Below are 12,896 nucleotides of genomic sequence, written 5' to 3'. Positions count from 1 at the left end.
AGGAGCTGAAGCCAACTTCTATGAGCTCTGAGAAGAAGCTTTTTAACTGATGGGCGAAAGCTAACTCAAAGAAGGCTGATCTACTTGCAGAAAGAAACTGGAGAGCTGAAAGGAAACGTAAACCCTAGCAAACCCTAATTTTACCAGCTATCCCTACCGATGCAAGAAAGAGGATGCAAGCTACTGAAAGAGATGCCATTGACTTCTAGGAAGGTAACTACATGTATCTAAGCTACTTCTACAGTAACCTCTGAAAAAAAAACATCTTTTTGTATTTTTGAATAAGTTGCCAGAATTATCATGCATGCGATTTGATTGTTTTGACTGTGTAGAGGTGGATTGGCGAGAGGAAATGCTTGGAGGAGGTCAGGAAGGTTCAGAGAGGGCCTAAGGGGTCCCTAACACCCTTCTAGAGAGTTTCACAGAGTTTGGCTATCAAGAAACCTCATTCGTGAGTTTCTACAAGAAGTCTGCAGGGGTTCTACAGGATGTCTGTGAGTTTCTACAGGATGTCTGTAATTTTCCTACAAGATGTTCAGAAATGGGATTTTGGAGGATGGATGGAGGAAGAAAGATGAAGGAGTGGGTATGGAGGTAGGATAAGGGTTGGAGGTGGTCCAGGTCTTGGTGGATGGAGTTTAGGAAAGATGTAGATGACTGGATTTGTTCAAGGAGGACTGAAGCAATGTTGCACAAAAACTAGGGTTATGTGAGCAAATGGCAAATGTAAGGCAAGAATCTGAGTTGAGGGATGGAGCAGATGTGTTTTATGGAGTATGGGCAGATAGAGAAGTGGTACAGGTGCTCTGCAAGTTGTTTTTCCAACTGAACCAACGAAGACTTGTAAAATCAAAGACCTAGTTACGTTGACCTAATCTGATCTAGCTGACAGTAAAGAGAATGAACAGAAGTTTGAACTGCAATTAAACCATGTATACTAACTTATGCAACTAAGCAAGCAAAAATCTGAACATGTAACCAACTTCTACAAATGAAAATCAAACACTAGCGATTGCATGACAAAGCAAAGTCAGTGTTTTTGTGGGCAGCAAGGTCACCTTGATCCCAACTCCTTGATCCACTGAGGGAGAGGTGAAGTCAGAGGTGTTTGATGCCCCTTTTTTGAAGCTTTTCCCTGTTAACAACTTATCAACTCAATCTGAACATCAAAAGTCTTTCTAATCATCAACAATGACCTAGTTAATCAACAAGATTTAATCTACTTAACAGAAATGATTTTGCAAATACATAAAGAAAAAATAACAATACATAAAGGAGGCCTTAGCACTCGGGTTGGGCCCAACCCCAAGAGCTGCATGCTCCTATAAAGAACTCAGATCTGATGCCAAGTAAATCTGCTTCTCATTACTCAAAAATAATCATCACAAGAAAGTTATACAGTAGTAGCTAAGAAAACGAGCTGAAAAGGACAACACTATAGTGCAAATACCAATAGTTCCAAAAGTAAACTACGAAGGTTGAGGCCTTCCTATTTGTACACTACGAGGGGCCTAGCAGCCCTCCTAAATTCAAGGGACTCGGCTGTTCCAACTGCTAGTAAACAGTCACTCTTCCCAAAGCTGCTCGGCTGCCTTTAGAACTCGTTTTGGTGGCCTGTTGAGCTCAAAAGTAAAGGTGGAGATTTTGAGGAAGGGCCATTTAATGCCCAAGACAACCTCCCTATGAATCCTCACCTTAAGCTTGGCTGTCACCTGGGCCATAATTGCTTGGTTTTGCTCAAAAATTTGTCCAAAAAACCTGAAATGACTACGTATTAGCCTCCTTGGTAGAGTGACCACCCTTATTCGTTCAAATAACATAAACATACTAGAAAAACATGCATAATCCATGAAAAATGGAGGATTGAACAAGGACAATTAGGCAAAATGAGCCCAATAAGTTACCCAATTCGGGGCTCATCAGTTACCATTATGAGAAGTTTTTTCAAGCTATGATAAACTATCCCACTTATGACAAGGAGCTTTATGCTTTGGTCTAGAGTGTGAAAAAGTGGAAGCAAGGAGACCGTCATCCATACTGATCATCAGCCCTTGCAGTACCTTCAGTCACAGACCAAGTTGCAACAATCTCGTCATTTCAGGTGGATGGGTTTTCTTCAATAGTTTCATCTGGTAATAAAGTATAAGAAGGGAACTAGCAATAAAGTGGCCGATATGCTATCTCGCCCTCCTATTTCTACTTCTGTTATTTTGCATAATGCTTCATTGTCTTTTGAGAGTTATGCTGAACAATATGCTAACGATGATGACTTTAAGGAAATTTATGCAAAACTAACCCATGGTTCACAGGTGGACAACTATCACTTGCAGGGGAAACTATTGTATCACCTTGGCAAATTGTGTATTCCCACAGGGGAAAGAGTACATGTAATTCGAGAGGCCCACACCTCTCTTGTGTCTGGACACTTTGGTGTCGAAAAGACTTTATGTCATGTACAAAGATTTTGTTTTTGGCCTCATATGAAGAACATTGTGACTCACTATGTAAAGGGTTGTGTGATGTGTTCTGTTTCAAAGCCCTCTAATAGAAAACTCAGGCTCTACACACCACTCCCTATTCTGAGTCGTCCATGGGAAAGTGTGTCGATGGACTTTGTAGGAGGTTTTCCTTTGTCTAGAAAGAGTCACGACTATTTGTATGTCGTTGTTGACTGTTTTAGTAAGATGTGTATTCTAATGCCTTGTAAAAAGAAGATTATTGTAGAGAAAACTGCTTATCTTTTCTTTCAGCATGTTTGGGTCCATTTTAGGCTGCCCACATCGATTATGTCATATCGGGATTCTCGCTTTCTTGGAGAGTTTTGGACCAACTTCTGGAAGATGATGGACACCAAGTTGAAAAGAAGCACAACATTTCATCCACAGACTGACGGATAGACAAAGGTTGTCAACTGCATCGCGGTACACTTGTTACGAGGCTATTGTGGGAAACATCCTAAGTTGTGGGATGAGCATCTCCCATATGTGCAACATTCCTACAACCGAGCAGTGCACTCATCTACACAACGTTCACCATTTGAGACATGTTTTGGTTACCTGCCAAGGGACCCTTTTGATATGGTCTTTGGAAGGGAAGATGACTCCAATGGATGTAATGACAGGGACAAAGCTCAACATTTCATTTAGCGAATCTAGTTGATTCACCAAGCAGTACAAGAGCAGTTGGAGAAAAGTCAAGCCCGTTACAAGGCTCGACATGACAAACACCGAGTTGACCATCAATTTCAAGTGGGTGACAAAGTGTGGTTCCACATCAACAAGGATAGGATGAAGGGAGAAGGGAAGAAGTTGTGACCAATCCGGTATGGTCCATTCACCATTTTGGAGAAGATTGGAAACAATTCCTTTCGTCTTGACTTGCCGATATATATGCAGATGTACTCAGTAGTGAATGTGGAGAACTTAAAGCTGTATGAACCACCTTTGATTATGGATACCGAGGAGGTGGGCATAGTTCCTACAGTTGATGATTTTTGCACCAGAATATCTCGATGAGTTACCTGAAGACATCATCCTTGACAGAAGAATCAGGACTTCATGATGAGGAGATGTGGAATACCTTCAAGTTGGTTTCAAGGGGATGCACCCCAGCAAGGCAAAATGGCTAGAGAAAGAAAGAGTGAGGGAACAATTCCCTCACTTTCCAATTGACTAATAAAGCTTTTGGCGGTCCAAAAGCTCCTCAATGGGGAGGATTGATCCAGGTGGATCTTCAGATACAGTGGCATGGAAAAAGCTCAAAATTCAAAGTGGCAGAAAGGCAAGTATCTTGACATTAGATCGAAGTGCTCGTCACCCTGATTCCAACGGTGCGAATGACACTCCAATCCGAGTCCGGATGATGAAGTTATGGAAGAAAGAATATTGCCTTGTCCCTTTGGAAAAGGAGGCATTTTCTCTATAAAATGGCTTTAAGCCTTTAAAAGGAAAATCGCAATTGGAGAAGTCAAGACGCAGGCTTAAGGCAGGTGCAGCTGAACCCCCGATCAACAATCCCCGACTAAATCACAATTGGAGGCAAGCGATGGCCGATATCGTTGATTTTAGGCAAGCGATTAGCGATATCAGGGCGAAGGAAGGCAGGCACGCGATATCGGAACCAGGCAGAGCCTACTTGCGATTGCGATATTGACGATCGGAGCGATCGACCGATCGGTGATTGGCGGTCGATAATCCCGTGCTTACAGGACTATTGAACCAGCGATATGCTGATTGCGATATGGGGGCCGTACCCGATGGGTCTATAAGCCCGATTTGATATATTTGAAGTCCGATTTTTAAGGTTTTGGTTGGATTTTTAGTGTTTTACGGGTTTTTTGTGTATTACCGCTTCAAGCAAAAAAAGGCTATTCTCGGTGATTAGTTGTGCCCGTCGAACCTTCTACCCCACCGGCTTCTATTCTGAACAAAACAAACCCCGATTTAAGTAGCCTTTGTCACAAAAGAGACATTATAAAAGCCCGATGATTGGAAAAAGTACAGGGGAGAGGATTTTCGGCACGCAGTTCAAGGTAGAGCTTATAGGAGGGGTGAAAGTCCATTTTGTCTGAATTGGGAAAATTTTATATGGTTTTTGCCCTTCTCGACGCCACGAACACAGTGGTGCTATCCATTTCTCCATCTGAGTTCTCCATTTCTCAGCCATTTTCTAGAGTGGAGGTATAAGCCTCCTTTTATGTAACTGATAATTGTATTCTCTTCTTTTCGTGCCATTTAATGAATGAAGGCCTCCCCATTGATCGAGCAGGGCCCAGAGACGTAGTCCAAGTTGGACGAACTCCATTATCAAGTCTTGTTGTTTTTTTTTTCATGCCTTTATGTGTTTTTTCTTCTTTCTGACGTACACATTAAATTCCTATGTTAAGCTGCAATTTTCACATGTGATTCTTTTCATACATCTATAAGCAAAAGATCCCTAGATCATTCACCATCCAGCCTTAAGATCTGAAATTACTTAGCTACCTTGCCCTATAAACACTATCTTTAGACCTTGATCCAGTCCTGTTTGCTTGACACTTGACCCCATAGCCCAATGGTAAAAGACATCCCTCTATCCATCTAATTCAGTGATCCCACCACCAAATCAAAATCAAAACCCAAGTACAATCATAACTAGCCTAAAATCAATTAACTAAACAAAGTTAAATCATAAAGAGAGAGCCCTCTCTGAGCATTAGGAAGGCTAAATCCTAATCTCCAAAGTAGGTTTGTGGTTACCTCTATAATTTCTTTCATAACAACTCAAGAGAAATTTTGGAGTGATAACATCTGGCTTGGTCGTGACCTTAAAATTGGATGATAATAATAATATTATTATTAAACCCTATGGATAATATTATACTCTAGAAGAATAGGAACCCTTAGATTAATAAACCCAAGGGATTAATACTAAAATCCCAAGGGATTATAAACCCAAGGGAATAATATTAAACCCAAGGGATTTATATTAAACCCTAGGATTAATATTATATACCCTATGAATAATATTATACCATGGGAATATGAACCCGTAGATTAATAAACTTAAGGGATTGATATTATAAACCCAAGGGATTAATACAAAAAACCAAAGGGATTATAAACCCAAGGGAATAATATTAAACCTAAATGAATAATATTATAAACTGAAGGTATATAAACACTAAGATAACTAATATAAACTGTAAAATAAACATGGTTGACCATGGCTGACCATGGTTGATTTTCACATTGACACAATCTTTGACACAAAAAAACGTAAACTTTGAAATAGGAACTATAAAATCAAAACGAGAACTCTGCCCAAAAAACCCCGAAAAACCATGAAAAACAGTGCTAAAAATGAAAACTATGTATACTAGAATGATGGTTTTTTTTTTTTTAAGGTCAATTTTGAACATGTTTTAAAAATGGCAGTGAGAACGAATTTTTTGTGCAAAAATTGTGCAAAAAACAGCCTAAAAATGAAAAGTGCTAATAATAGAACGATGATTTTTTTTTTTAGGGTCAATTTCCAATATTTAAAAAAAACACGAGTAAAACTGAATTTTTTTGTGCAAAAATTGTGTAAAAAACACCCTCAAAACGAAAAGTGTTGATGCTGGAATAACACTTTTTTTTTGGATAAATTTTCAACATTTTGAAATAATGTTGTAAAAGATTTTGTTATGACTCCAAAAACATAAAAATTTCAAAAAAATAATGAAAACATAAAATTAAAAATAAAAACAATGAAAAAAACACAAAAAAAAAGTTTAAAAAAAATACCGAAACATAAATAAAAATATAAATTAAAAACAAAACATAAAAAAAAAAATCAATCAAAAAAAAAAGAGAAAAAAAAAACCTATAAACTATAAGAATTAGAATATTAAAATTTTTAAAGGAATAAATAGTAAGAAAAACACATTTTCAAAAAAATAACATTTTATTTTTAATGTGGTAAACCATAAAAAAATTTGGAAAAAATAAAATAAAAATAGTATAAAATTAAGTAAAAATAGGAAATTTGAAAAAAGCATTAAGAAAAACTAAAAAACTAAAATAAAATTGAAAACAAACTAGATTAAAAAAATAAAAAAATAACAAAAAAAAAAACGGAAAAAATTAAAAAACTACAAAAATTAAGATTAAAAACATTTTCAAAAACCCTAAAAAAACAAAAATATGTTGAAACTAAAAATAAAATAAAAACCCAAAAAACAATTAAAATTTAAAAAAATACATATTTTCAAATTAAAAAATAAAATAACAAAACATTTAAATTTTAATATATATATATATATTTGATATTAAAAAAAATTCAAATTTTACATTAAAAAATTTAAAATTTGGATATGACAATGATTTAAAATTTGGATTTAAAAAAAAATAAAAACAAAAACACATTAAAATTAAAAAAGCTAAATATATTTTTGATATTTTTTAAAATAACATTTAAAATATTATATATATATATATATATATATATATATATATATATATATATATATATTACATATTACAAATATATATAAAATTAAAAAAAAATTTAAAATATATATATATATATATATAACAAAATTTATTTTGATTTAAAAATAATAATTTTATTGGTCACTGCTCCACAAATAGCCACCGCCCGGCTACCCCCACGGGCTATTGGGCGGTGGCTATCCGATTCTCGGAATCAGATAGTCACCGCTCGGCCGCCCTTGGGGGTGGCCGGGTGGTGTTTATCTAATTCTCAGAATCAGATAGCCACTGCTCGGCCGCCCATGGGGGGGGGGGCGGCCGAGTGGTGGCTATCCGATTCTGAGAATCGGATATCCACCTCAAGGGCGGTCAGGGGGTGGTTATCTGATTCCGAGAATCGGATAGCCACCGCCTGACCGTCGGAGGGGGTGGTTATCCGATTCTTGGAATCGAATAGCCATTGCCTGACCGACCGTGGGGGTGGCTATCCAATTCTCGGAATCGAATAGCCATCGCCTGGATGCCCGTGGAGGTGGCTATCCAATTCTCGGAATCAAATAGCCATCGCCCGGTTGCCCATGGGGGTGGCTATCCGATTCTTGGAATCGGATAGCCACCGCCCAGCCATCCATGGGGGTGGCCGGGCGGTGGCTATCTGATTCTTAGAATCAGATGGCCACTGCTCGATCGCCCGTGGAGGTGGCTGGGCGGTGGCTATCCGATTCTGAGAATTGAATAGCCACCCCCACGGGCAGTCGGGTGGTGGTTATCCGATTCCGAGAATCGGATAGCCACCGCCTGACCGCCCATGGGGGTGGCTATCTGATTCTCAGAATCGGATAGCCACTGCCCGGCCGCCCGTGGGGGTGTGGCCCTGGGTGGTGGAGCTACGTGCATATATATTTTTTAAAGTTTTAATCATAAATATATGTTTTTTAAAGTTTTAAATGTTTTTTATTTTTTTAAAATTGAAAATATATGTTTTTATTTTTAAATGGTTTTTTTTAAAATCATATATATATATTTTAAATTTAAAATGTTTATATATATATATATATATATATTAAATTTAAATTTAATTTAATTTAATTTAATTTTTTTTAAATTTTAATTTTTTTTTTTTTTTTTTTAATTTAAGTATATTTTGTTTTTTGTTTTTTTTATTTTTTATTTATTTTTTAATCTTGTTTGTTATTTATTTATTTATTTTTAGTTTTTTGTTAATTTTTTTTTAATTTTTAGTTACTTAATTTTATAGTTTTTTTTTTTTTTAAATTTTTTTTTTTTTGTTTTTTTTTTGCCAACTTTTTTAATGGTTTACACACACAGACATATATATTATGTTTTTTTTTTGTCTATTTTTATATTTGCCTTTTTATTTATTTTTAATAAAAAATTGGACATAAAAAATTTAAAGCGTCAAAATTTGTTAAGTTTGGAAAATAATTATTTACATTTCATACATTAAAAAATTTAAAGTCAAAAAATAGGTCTTTAAAAAAAAGGGCCTGATGCAGAATCACCACTTTTTTAAATCAGCATGCAAATTACTAACATTCTAAAACGTAATGTACATAAAAAATTTAAAGTGCCAAAAACTATGCTCTAAAAAAAAAATGTGTGTTCTGCATCCCCCCTTTTCAAAATCGGGTCAATCTTTTGCTATCTCTACGAAACGGGTAACAATATCAGTTCCCGTTTCAAAGTTTACATTGTTACAATGTGACGTTGGACCATCGTTGACCATGATTAATTTTCATATTGAGACAATCTTTGTCACATGCGACGTTGGACCATAGTTGACCATGACTGACCATCATTGATTTTCATATTGAGACAATCTTTGTCACAATGTGACATTGGACCATGGTTGACCATAGATGACCATGGTTTCCATAATGTGACGTTGGACTAAGAGAGCATCTTTTCCATAATGTGACCATGATTATTAACCATGATTGAGCATGGTTGATTTACATATTGAGACAATCTTTGTCACAATGCGACGCTGGACCATGGTTGATTTTCATATTGAGACAATCTTTGTCAAAATATGATGTTGGGCCATGGTTGTTACAATGTGACGTTGGACCATGGTTGATTTTCATATTGAGACAATCTTTGTTAAAATGCGACGTTGGGCCATGGTTTTTACAATGTGACGTTGGACCAAGAGACAATATTTTCCACAATGTGACCATGATTATCAACCATGATTGACCATGGTTGATTTGCATATAGAGACAATCTTTATCTCAATGTGATGTTGGACCATGGTTGAACATGCTTGAACATGGTTGAGGATGGTTCATTTTCATATTGAGACAATCTTTTTCACAATGTGACGTTGGACCAATGTGATTATTGACCATGATTGATTTTCATATTGAAACAATTTTTATCACAATGTGACAAGGGATTGTTACATTGAGACAATATTTGTCACAATGCGACGTGGGTCCATGGTTGACCATAGATGGTCATGGTTGATTTTCATATTGACACAATATTTGTCATAGTGCAAAGTTGGACCATGGTTGACTGGGATTGATTTTCATATTGACATAATCTTTGTCACAATGTGACATTGGACCATTGTTGACGATTGTTAATTTTCATATTGAGACAATATTTGTCACAATGCGATGTTGTACCATGGTTGTCATAATGTGACGTTTGACCAAGAGACAATCTTTGCCACAATGTGATCATGATTATTGAACATGATTGACCATGGTTGACTTACATATTGAGACAATCTTTGTCACTATGCAACGTAGGAATATGGTTGGCCATGCTTGACCATGGTTGACTAAGGTTAACCGTGATTGACCATGGTTGACCATGTTTGACCAATGTTGACCATGATTATAAACCCAATGGATTTATATGAAACCTTAGGATTAATACTATAAACCCTATGAATAATATGATACCCTAGGAATATGAACTCTTATATAAATAAACCCAAGGGACTAATAAACCTAAGATAAACATGGTTGACCATGGTTGATTTTCATATTGAGACAATCCTTGTCACAATGCGATGTTGGACCATGGTTGACTATTATTGATTTTCATATTGAATCAATCTTTGACACAATGTTATTAATAAACCCAAGGAATCTATATTATAAACCCAAAGGATTTATATTAAACCCTAGGATTAATATTATAAAGCCTATCAATAATATTAAACCCTAGGAATATGAACCCTTATATTAATAAAACCAAGGGATTGATATTATAAACCCATAGTATTAATATTAAAAACCCAAGGGAATAACATAAAACCCAAGTGATTAATACTATAAACACAAGGTGTATAAACCCTGAGATAAATATTATAAACACTAAATAATATTGACCATGATTGACCATGTTTGACCACGATTGACCATGGTTGACCATGATTGATTTTCATATTGAGACCATCTTTGCCACAATGAAATGTTGGACCATGGTTGGCCATGATTAAACATGGTTGACCATGGTTAACCATAATTGATTTCCAAATTGAAACAATCTTTGCCACAATGTGACGTTGGACCAGGTTGGTTGTGATTGACCATGGTTGAACATTATTAATTTCCATATTCAGACTATCTTAATCACCATGCTATGTTGGTTGATTTTCATATTGAAACAATCTTTGCGACAATGCGACATTGGACCATACTTCACCATGTTTGACCATGATTGCCCATGGTTAACCATGATTGATTTTCATAGTTAGACAATCTTTGCCACAATGTGACATTGGACCATGATTGACCATGGATGACCATGATTGAACATGGTTGACCATGATTGATTTTCAAATTGAAAAAATCATTGTCACAATGTGACGTTGGACCATGGTTGATTTTCATATTGACCATAATTGACCAAAATTAACTATGATTGATTTTCACATTGACCATGATTAATTTATAATAATAATTATAAATTATTATAATAATAATATTTTATAATATAATAATAATAATTTATTATTATCACTGATATACGATATAATAAATATTCATTTTTATTTTCATTTTTAATAAAAAAATATAAAAAAATAATCATTTTATTTTAAAATATAATTCAAACTAATTATTATTATTATTATTATTTTTTTTAATTTTAATGTAAGTATTTATTTAATTCAATATTATCTCACAACAATTGTGCCATTTTGAATAATTCCATACTTGTTTATGGATAGTATAATTGAATATCAGAAATTAGATTAAAGTTAATATAATTAAAAAAAAATTCTTAAATTTAAAAATTAAATATAATTTTAATTATTATTAACTTAATGAAGAAAGATTCCTTGATGGGGATGCCTTAATTGCTGGACAAGTGGTGGAGGAGGCGACGACGGAGCTTGTCCGACCTCCACGCGTGCCCCACCCCCATGTTTAATAGACATGATAGCAAGGGCCAGCATGTCAGGCTATCACCCAGGACAATGCCTATTAAATCTTGTCCTTGGAGCTAGTTACACATTGCTTGGTCGTGGTGGGAGATGGTAGTGATGTGTAGTGCGGTAAGGGTTGTGGAGCTCCTGCATGCCTCGCTGAGGTCTAGGCCTTAGGAGAGAGGCGAAGAAGCCAATAACTCGTGTGCAGTGTGGGGTGTGTTGGTAGCGTTGGATGGTTCTTTCAGACCCTAGAACATCTAGGGAGAATGAACAGGTTGGCATTGTCGTTGGGCCATTTCATTTGTTTGACGCGGTGTAGGGGAGAGGAGAAGATCCAGGGCTGACAGACCTTGGCCAAGCACTGGCGAATTATCCTCTTCTGGTTCGTGAGCGATGGGGAACTTGTTTGGGAGACTGGTGGTTTGGGACTAATTGGCACCTACGACAAGACTTTGGTTTCTCAGGGTCCCTACGAGGAATTACAGTTGGGAAGGGCTCGACTAGCTGGAGGAAATACACAGAAGCAAGTGTAGAAGAGGTGGTGGGTTGCCGCATTCAGCTTAAAAGCCCTGTGCTAAGGAATCCTCGTCCCGCTTTGCCTGGGTATGAAGAGTTTATTATGGTGACGATCGATGCAGGATATCCCATCAAATCTCTTTGGGGGTAGTGGTAGAAGTTACATTGTTTTATGTTGATGTTTGGGGTTGGGAGGGTGTTTGCATTTTTCACCATTTCAAGTGTTTTGGGTATGCTGGGATGCCTCACCACCGAGGGAGACCACGCCGTGGGGGTGGTAATCTCCGACCGGAGCGAGATAATGACACCTTGTCGGGTTCGTCGGGCAGCCTTGAGACAAAGGAGAGAGATAATGGCTCCCTGAGGCATGTGGTTTATCCAATGACGCTGGAGTCTAACGTTGCTCAAATCCAGAACATTCGAGAGAACATGGACAACCTCAGGAACCAATGGTATAATGACCGTAATGAGATGGTAGCTTTCGTTAATGACATTCAATTTGGCCAATGTGAAATCATGGAATAATTGGATAATCTGCAATGCCAACAAAGGCACACCAACGACCACATTCGCAGTTTGGAATCGAGGGTGGAGCATATTGATTTTCATATGCATGAATATTGTGGCTATTTCACAGCTCTCCCTGTAACCCCCCCAAACCCCCCTCCTTAATATGTTTTTTTTGTTATGTTTCTCTATTTGTTTACATTATGTATGTCATGGCTCTTGGGCTGCCACAAAGTAATGCATGAAATTGGTAGCTCATATTATCCTCCAGGTCCCAATCTCAACAAGTCTGGTCGGACTGAGAGAAAGGGGCCTGTTAAGATGCATTTTGTACTATGCACTTTGATGTTAATATAATGATTGAACTTTGATTGATAAAAGAAAACTTAATTAAGAAAGATCATAATATACTAAATAAAAACAAATTATTTTAAAATTTAATAATTAAAAGTATACGGCTTGAGTGGGCCTAATGGTTAAGAGCATGTGTTTCCTCCTAAGTGGTCACA

Source organism: Pinus tabuliformis, chromosome 7 (assembly GCF_031772625.1).
Source record: "Pinus tabuliformis cultivar Carrire ecotype Pingquan chromosome 7, CPIR1, whole genome shotgun sequence".
Lineage (NCBI taxonomy): Eukaryota > Viridiplantae > Streptophyta > Pinopsida > Pinales > Pinaceae > Pinus > Pinus tabuliformis.
Note: the sequence above shows the minus strand (reverse complement) of the source record.